The sequence below is a fragment of the Haemaphysalis longicornis genome, unplaced genomic scaffold (genome assembly GCF_048455015.1).
Source record: "Haemaphysalis longicornis isolate Haplotype H1 unplaced genomic scaffold, Haemaphysalis longicornis Haplotype H1 scaffold_7, whole genome shotgun sequence".
In the NCBI taxonomy this organism is placed as follows: domain Eukaryota; kingdom Metazoa; phylum Arthropoda; class Arachnida; order Ixodida; family Ixodidae; genus Haemaphysalis; species Haemaphysalis longicornis.
Window position 1 is genome coordinate 117,764,820 of NW_027526422.1, and position 6,850 is coordinate 117,771,669.

Here is a 6,850-nt window from a genome sequence, read left to right on the forward strand (position 1 = left end):
TTATCGACAGATCTTTTAAACGGAAAACTCAGGACGGTTGGATTCAAGCAATATATAATAACAGCTCACGTTACAAGAGCGATCGGGACAGCTGTCATTCCCTATTCAAAGTCGTGTTATTTCAGGACGTCTCTTAAGGGAGGCATTGTCCATTATATGGGTCAGTTCCTCGGCGAGCGCATTTTTATCTCGCTGTCATAGTTTTAGTGCGTTTACTTCGTGTGGGCAGTAGGTTTCGGGGAATAAAAAGTAAGCAAAATAAGCTATCTTTCCATAGAAGATTCTGCTTGCTTGGCCAATATAAAATGTCTAAAAGACCAGTACCTGCATGCATTCTTTATGTAGTGTGGTGCGGAAGTTTTGAAAACGGCAGACTGCAATGATAAGGGCTGTGTACACGCACCTTTGTGAATGTGAAACTTAGGCGAGGCACACACTATAACTTCTACAGATACAAATGCTTTAAAGAAACACAAGGCTGTTTCCGGACGGGTCAAAAATGCAGGCTGTGAAATAACTGACTTTAGCTACCGTTCTTTTATTCAGTCATTAAAGCCGTTAGAGGGCTCAAAGCGTAACAAAGTGAAAATTTGGTATTAATGTCAACGTTATTCCAAAACAGCAGGCACCATAAAGATTATGCAGAAATAAGAAAAAACGGCACGAGGCCTTCATTTTCGATAGCGTAGCGTGAAAGGAAAGGCTGCACGTGAACATACGTCAAAGTAAACTACCAACCAATGCAACTGAGAGCGAGAGTGAGAGTTGAAGTGGGAGCCTTTATCACTAAAATTGGGACTGGTGACGCCAGGCCTCCTGTAAACCCGACACATGTTTGACCGAATTTGAAGATAGCTATGATGAAAGCAGTCTAACAGCCCGTAGTTGGGCTGGCCTGCCTTTGAAAACATATTTTAATGGCACATTAGCAATTCGACAGCCCACAGAATCTACTACTTAAGACAGCTGGGAGGTCGAAATAAACGCTTGCTGAAATTAACTACGACTATCGGCCCTGCTGATATGAATGTTGACGGCATTACCCGCCCGTGATATGTAAACCGCCTACCTTCCTGGGAAATTTTCGGCGGAGGCATTCCCGCCTCACCCGTTACAGCCAAAGTGTGCGCGCTTTGAATGGGACCTTCCCACAAGGAAACACTTCGACTTTCGGGCACTGTTATTGAGGCAACGGACCAATGCTTGAGGGTGTATAAAAACGGGATCTTTTGCATTATCCGACATACCTAGCGTACATACAGCCTACTTACAACACTACTCATTTTAAGCTACCTAATCGTCAGTGCCCGTCCATTGCTTATAAAATGATGTCCGCCCTAAAGCCGCAACTTGTGAAGAAAAAAAAACTTGCTTTGTGAGTGTGTTCCCGAAGCCCATTTCCATTAGTCGTTTTGTTTATATGATCCGTTACTTCTCTATGAGCCCATCAGATTGAAGGTGATCTCACCACTACAGCCACTCGCAAATTATACGAAGTGGTGACGCTGCAAAATATTGTAAATGTCAGCAGTAGCACCGAAGCAACACTCACGCTTTATAGCACCCTTTAGGGACGGGTCCTAATGAATATGAATGCTCTGCCTACACATTTTCTACAACGTTACTGAGAAAGCTAGGCTTTTATTAGGATTCTGTGTTGAATGTTCCCCTTGACAACTATGATCCTCTCCTTCTTTTTCTAAATAAGATAACAGTAGGCGTTATCAGGAGTAGTAATTTTCAAAGATCTTCGGCGCCATATTGCTCCCCCCTTGTGATTGTCGGCCGCATGCCATTATTGATATGGTATTCTAATAGGCCTAGCCTACTCTTTCTCAAGATTCTATCTCTTTCCATCTGCACTGTTTTGCTTCTGTCCTTACTAGAATGCGTAAAAAATTCGTCACTCTCTTTTACAATTCCCACCTTTATGCAGTCATCCGTCTTCTAAGAATTAATCATGTTTTTTTCGTAGCCACTTTGTCACACTGGTGGTCCACCGATATTCCGCTACCTTATCAAAACAAGGTAGCGTTTAGCCATCGCAGGTTGAGCTTGTTTGTGATGTCGGTGATGTCTGTGAGAAGAAAGAAAATGGATGCCAAAATACAGGAAAGCAAGGCTAAAACCATAGAGCATGGCCCGCTTCCTCGAAAAAATGTACTTATTGGCAGTCCGATTGACAGTCTACTCTTATTCTCGTACTTCACTAAGTCCGCGAATTAGATCAAGACTGAAGCGCTTTTTCGAAAGTGGAAAGGATAGGCTGGAGAGAAGGGTTAGTGAAGACTATAGGGACAGCGCAAATCAACACGCGCACAGCAGACGGCCTCAGACGGCGTATTTGGGCGCAGTCACGAATCCGCCACTACGACCTGCCATCCTTGGTAAGCCAGCTCATGCGGCCGGGCCTCCGGGCTGCGTTCGCTTTCAACGTTGTTGTGAGTAATAATGGCCGCGTATCTACTACTTCTGTTGAAAATGGCGACGAATCTTGATAGTCGACTGGCGCCTCTGCCAAGTAAATGCCTCACTTCTTTTTCTCGTTCACCGTTCACGGTGTTCCTCGCGAATCTCATAATCCCAAGGTAACACGGTAGAAGTTAGCTCAAGTAAATTTAAATTTACCACGTTCCACTGCTGCAAGTCGGGTGCCTGGATACCAGCACTGCCGTACGGCGGATACGCGCGTGAGTCAAGGCACCCTACTACAACGTTTATAAAACCAAGTTGCCCTACTTCACAGGTGTAACAAGCGGAACGTGAAACCTCTCTAGTGAAACCTTTCGTTGCGTTTGCCGTTTGATTTCTTAAAAGCCGCCAGGAGCTACAGTAGAGCTGGCAACAGCAGGCGACGGTTTTCTGCAGTTGATGTACTATTTCATTTCCTGTCGCTAAAACCAAGCGTCCATAATTTTTTTAATAAAGTAACCCTGAAAAATTTTCTGCTTCGTATTTGTGTAATGTCTTGCTCTTGTTCAACAGTGTTGACAAGTATGAACATTGACAGCGGACTTAGACGTTTGAATTTGGTTGTGGGTATATGAGACTATTGCGGAGCGTCTATTCCTCTTCGGCCGGGTGGCTGAATCCAGGTACAGACAGACAGACAGACAGACAGACATACAGACAGACAAACAGACAGACAGACAGACAGACAGACAGACAGACAGACAGACAGACAGACAGACAGACAGACAGACAGACAGACAGACAGACAGACAGACAGACCAAAATGTCTGCGTTTATGCAGCACAAAAAAGACTATCCTCTTAAATAAGCAGATTGTGTATTACGTAGCCTGCGCTCCAGAAACCAACGGCGCCGACTAGAAAAAAAACCCAGGAGGTAGGTTAAAATTATTCTGTTTGAGATATCTCATGTCGTGACCAATCGCTTTTGTCTCGACGGGAATTGTGAATTGGGTTTGGCAATTGGCAATAGGGAATTGGCCTGGGATCATAGTCGCAAGCTTGGAGCCTAGGAGCACTCCTGCGACTTGCTGCCAGGTACGTTACAACTGACGCCGTCGCAGCAACCCTCTCGTTTCGGGAGACGCGCTAGGACAAAACACCCTCAGAGCTCAAGCAGAACGCACAATTACAGCAGAAATCCTGAAGGCCGAGGGACGCGGTGGCGCAACCGCCACCGCTTCCGAGATGAATGGAAGGCCGGGAAGACTGCTCAATTTCGCATAATAACGCGCTTTGTTTATGCTTATAGAACAATATATCGCACGCTATTACGTTTTGTTGTGAAGTATAATTTTGTTCCCACGCTGCAGCGCTATTATAACGGCCAATGGTTGTTTCTCAGTAAATGAGCGTGATTCATGAAAAAACATTTGTCTATTGTTCTCGTGTGGCTTTTTCGTAGCCACCGCACCGACAATGGCACCAACCTCAGCCGCCGTCGACCATCTCAGTTCCAACGCGCTTGGACGAGCGATATCTGCTCGGGACAGATATCGGAGGGCAGATGATGTCCATTAATCAGGACACCGGGGAAAAAAAAGAAGCGCTAGCCGGGAAAAACAAGCGCGAAGCGAACCCCTACTTAGAGCACAGGCAAAGTATGAAACCGAGATTGAAAGTCATGGGCTGCGTCCTCAAAGTGAACGTGCCTGGCGGCGTCCGGCGGGGGACCCTCTCTCCCTCAGTTTTTGATCCCTCTCTTTGGCCCCTCTCTCACATCTCTCCCTCGCACCCGCCCTTCCCCCCCCCCCCCCCCCCAGCGACGCAGATCTCCGCTGAATAAAAATTTGTTCAAAGCCGACGGTGATGCAGCCGCCACCTAGCGTCGTTTCCCACTTCGTGGACATTTTCAGTGTTCAACACTTTAGACGCCGCTACTGTGGTTTCTCGGCGGTGATGGCCTGGGCGTTGTAACCGAGCGAACGATGGGAAAACCCAAGACTAAAAGAAACTGTGGGAGGAGAGTGTCCCGAAATTGTGAGAGGGGCGGCCATTTGCGGAGGCAGTGCGATACGCTCCTCCGAGGGAATATAAACCTTAAAAAGCAATTCCGCACAAATTTATGAAACAAACTCGACATACTGCTTAAGGAAACGACTTAGATGTCGTATTAAACACGAAAAGTGATCGTAGGTATGAGCGACCGCACGATACACACACACAAAAAAAACCAGCTGTAACAAGAAAACGTGTGAATAAAATACATATAAAACTTATTCGGGCGGAATGAGATTCAAAATGCGTCTTCATGGGACCCGCCATCAATATTATGGCTTTGCTAAAATAATAAAACCATTGAAACAGAACAACCGTTCTCCTGCTAACGATTAACAAAGGGGGAGTAACCATTCGTCCCCTTGCATTTGCTCTCGTGGGGAAACAATGGCTTTGGCAGCGCCTTCAGTATTCCAAAGGAGAAATGGAACTCTCTGGTTGGTCTCCTTTGGCTAAGAGTGTGTCCTCAGGTGATTTCTGGACCTGGATGGCCGGTATAGGGCGGGGGATGGGTGAGTGATGCCGTGGGGAAGGTAGTGATCAATTGTTGCTCTTTTAAGTGCGAATGCACTTCTTAAGCGACCCTGAATCACGCGTCCACCGCCGGCCGTCCGTCCGCACCACATACCCACTATGGGCGATTGGCCAAGAAGAGTTCCTAATTTCTTTAGCACATACCCACTTAGGGCGATTGGCCAAGAATCGGGCGTGATAAGGGCTAATGCACCCGCTTAAAGGAGTACTGACACGAAATTTCAAAGCTGAGATCCGCTCTAGCAATCAAGTACAACGACAACACAAATAGGTGTCTGTGAATAAATTCATCTTTCTTTCTTTGTAGTTGTGTGTGTGTGTGTGATCTCTCTTTCGCGAACATTACCGAACCGCGCAAATTCAACTCCTGCATTCGCACTTTCACATTCTTCCCCTCGGGGAAATGCGGGGAAATTTTTGTCGCTAGATAGTCCATCAGTGCACGTGTGGAGAACAATAGTTGGCATTTTTGGAATCATCCGTCGAGGCCTGTGTAAACTCGCCACAGCTTGGAGAGCCCACGTTCCCTGCAAAGGGATGAGCAGGAGTCATTCGAATGCTCTTTAAATGTTTGCTTCCTATACGAGTTAATAAGTCTGCACTGACACCTGATCCGCGTCAGATGCCGACGGTGATGACCATTTGAACAATAGTGGAGGGCCAGCTGGTAACATACCTTCCACAAATAAAATAAATGGCCGTCAATGGCCGCGGTGTCTTCGCAGCATGTGACTTCTTCAGTAGCTATTTCCGAAGTCTCTCAGACGCCAGCGATTAATTGCACATTTTTGATTCATGGGCATTGAGGGCTGGCCGAAAGGCACACCGGTCTGTGGGAGTTTGCGGTTTCATTATACGTAGTCGTTTCCTGGGTAATGTAGTATATCTATATTGGAAAGTAATCACCACAAACGTTGTGCTCTACGTAGACCAACAACGAATTAGGTCTGCATTGGTCCAAGTAAGGTCAGGGAAGGTGGCTTGTTGAGTCGAATGAAGCCGCACATTCGCCCTGCAGGCGAGGTCGTTAACAACATGTAGAATGCAAAGGAAAGCAGTTTCCCCAAGAGCGGCCCCTCTCCTGTCTGTACTGGATTATCCCACTTGTGGCTCTGTATTGAAGTCGCCTCCAATGAGCATATTTGTGGTGAGAAATCAAGGCGTCAGTGTTCATTCACACTTAACACGAACATTACGGAGAGATCCCGTACTTGGTCTATACTAGGCCGAGGCAACCACTATGAGTTTTCCACCAAGTAGCCGAACATGTGTAACCGCGACTTCGTGCGGGTTAGACGTGATGCCCGATATACTGACTTGTCTGCTACCAAGGTCTGCCTAGGCCAGTACGGCCGCATAGCCGGGTGTCAGGGTGGGTTCGTTGGAGTTACGATGAGGTTTACAGGTAAGGCCGGGGCTGGTGCAGCTTGAGTAGACGCGATCGTTGGGAATCGTGCGAGTTTCTACGACAACTATGAATAAATAGCATTTTTGATGCGCTATAACAATGGGAGGTGATACAGCTATCAGCCGCGGCAGTTCCGCATTAGATTAATCGGAGTGGTCATTATTTCCAAATAAGAGTATTGCGGGATGGGGCTTTAAGCCCGTATTCCGGGGAGCCTCTTTAGGGGCTGACTCTACGAAAAAAAAAACGTTGCACTAAGGCCATTGGTTGTTTGGCGTGACTCCGGAGAAGACTTCGGAGTTTTGAGATGTCATCTTGACTTGTTGTAAGGCACCCTTTTCAAAGGTGTGAAAAATGTTTCATGGACACATTAGAAAAGTGTACCTAAAATAGGAAAGTCATTCTAATATCTGTAAAAACCCCCGAAGTATTAGGACAT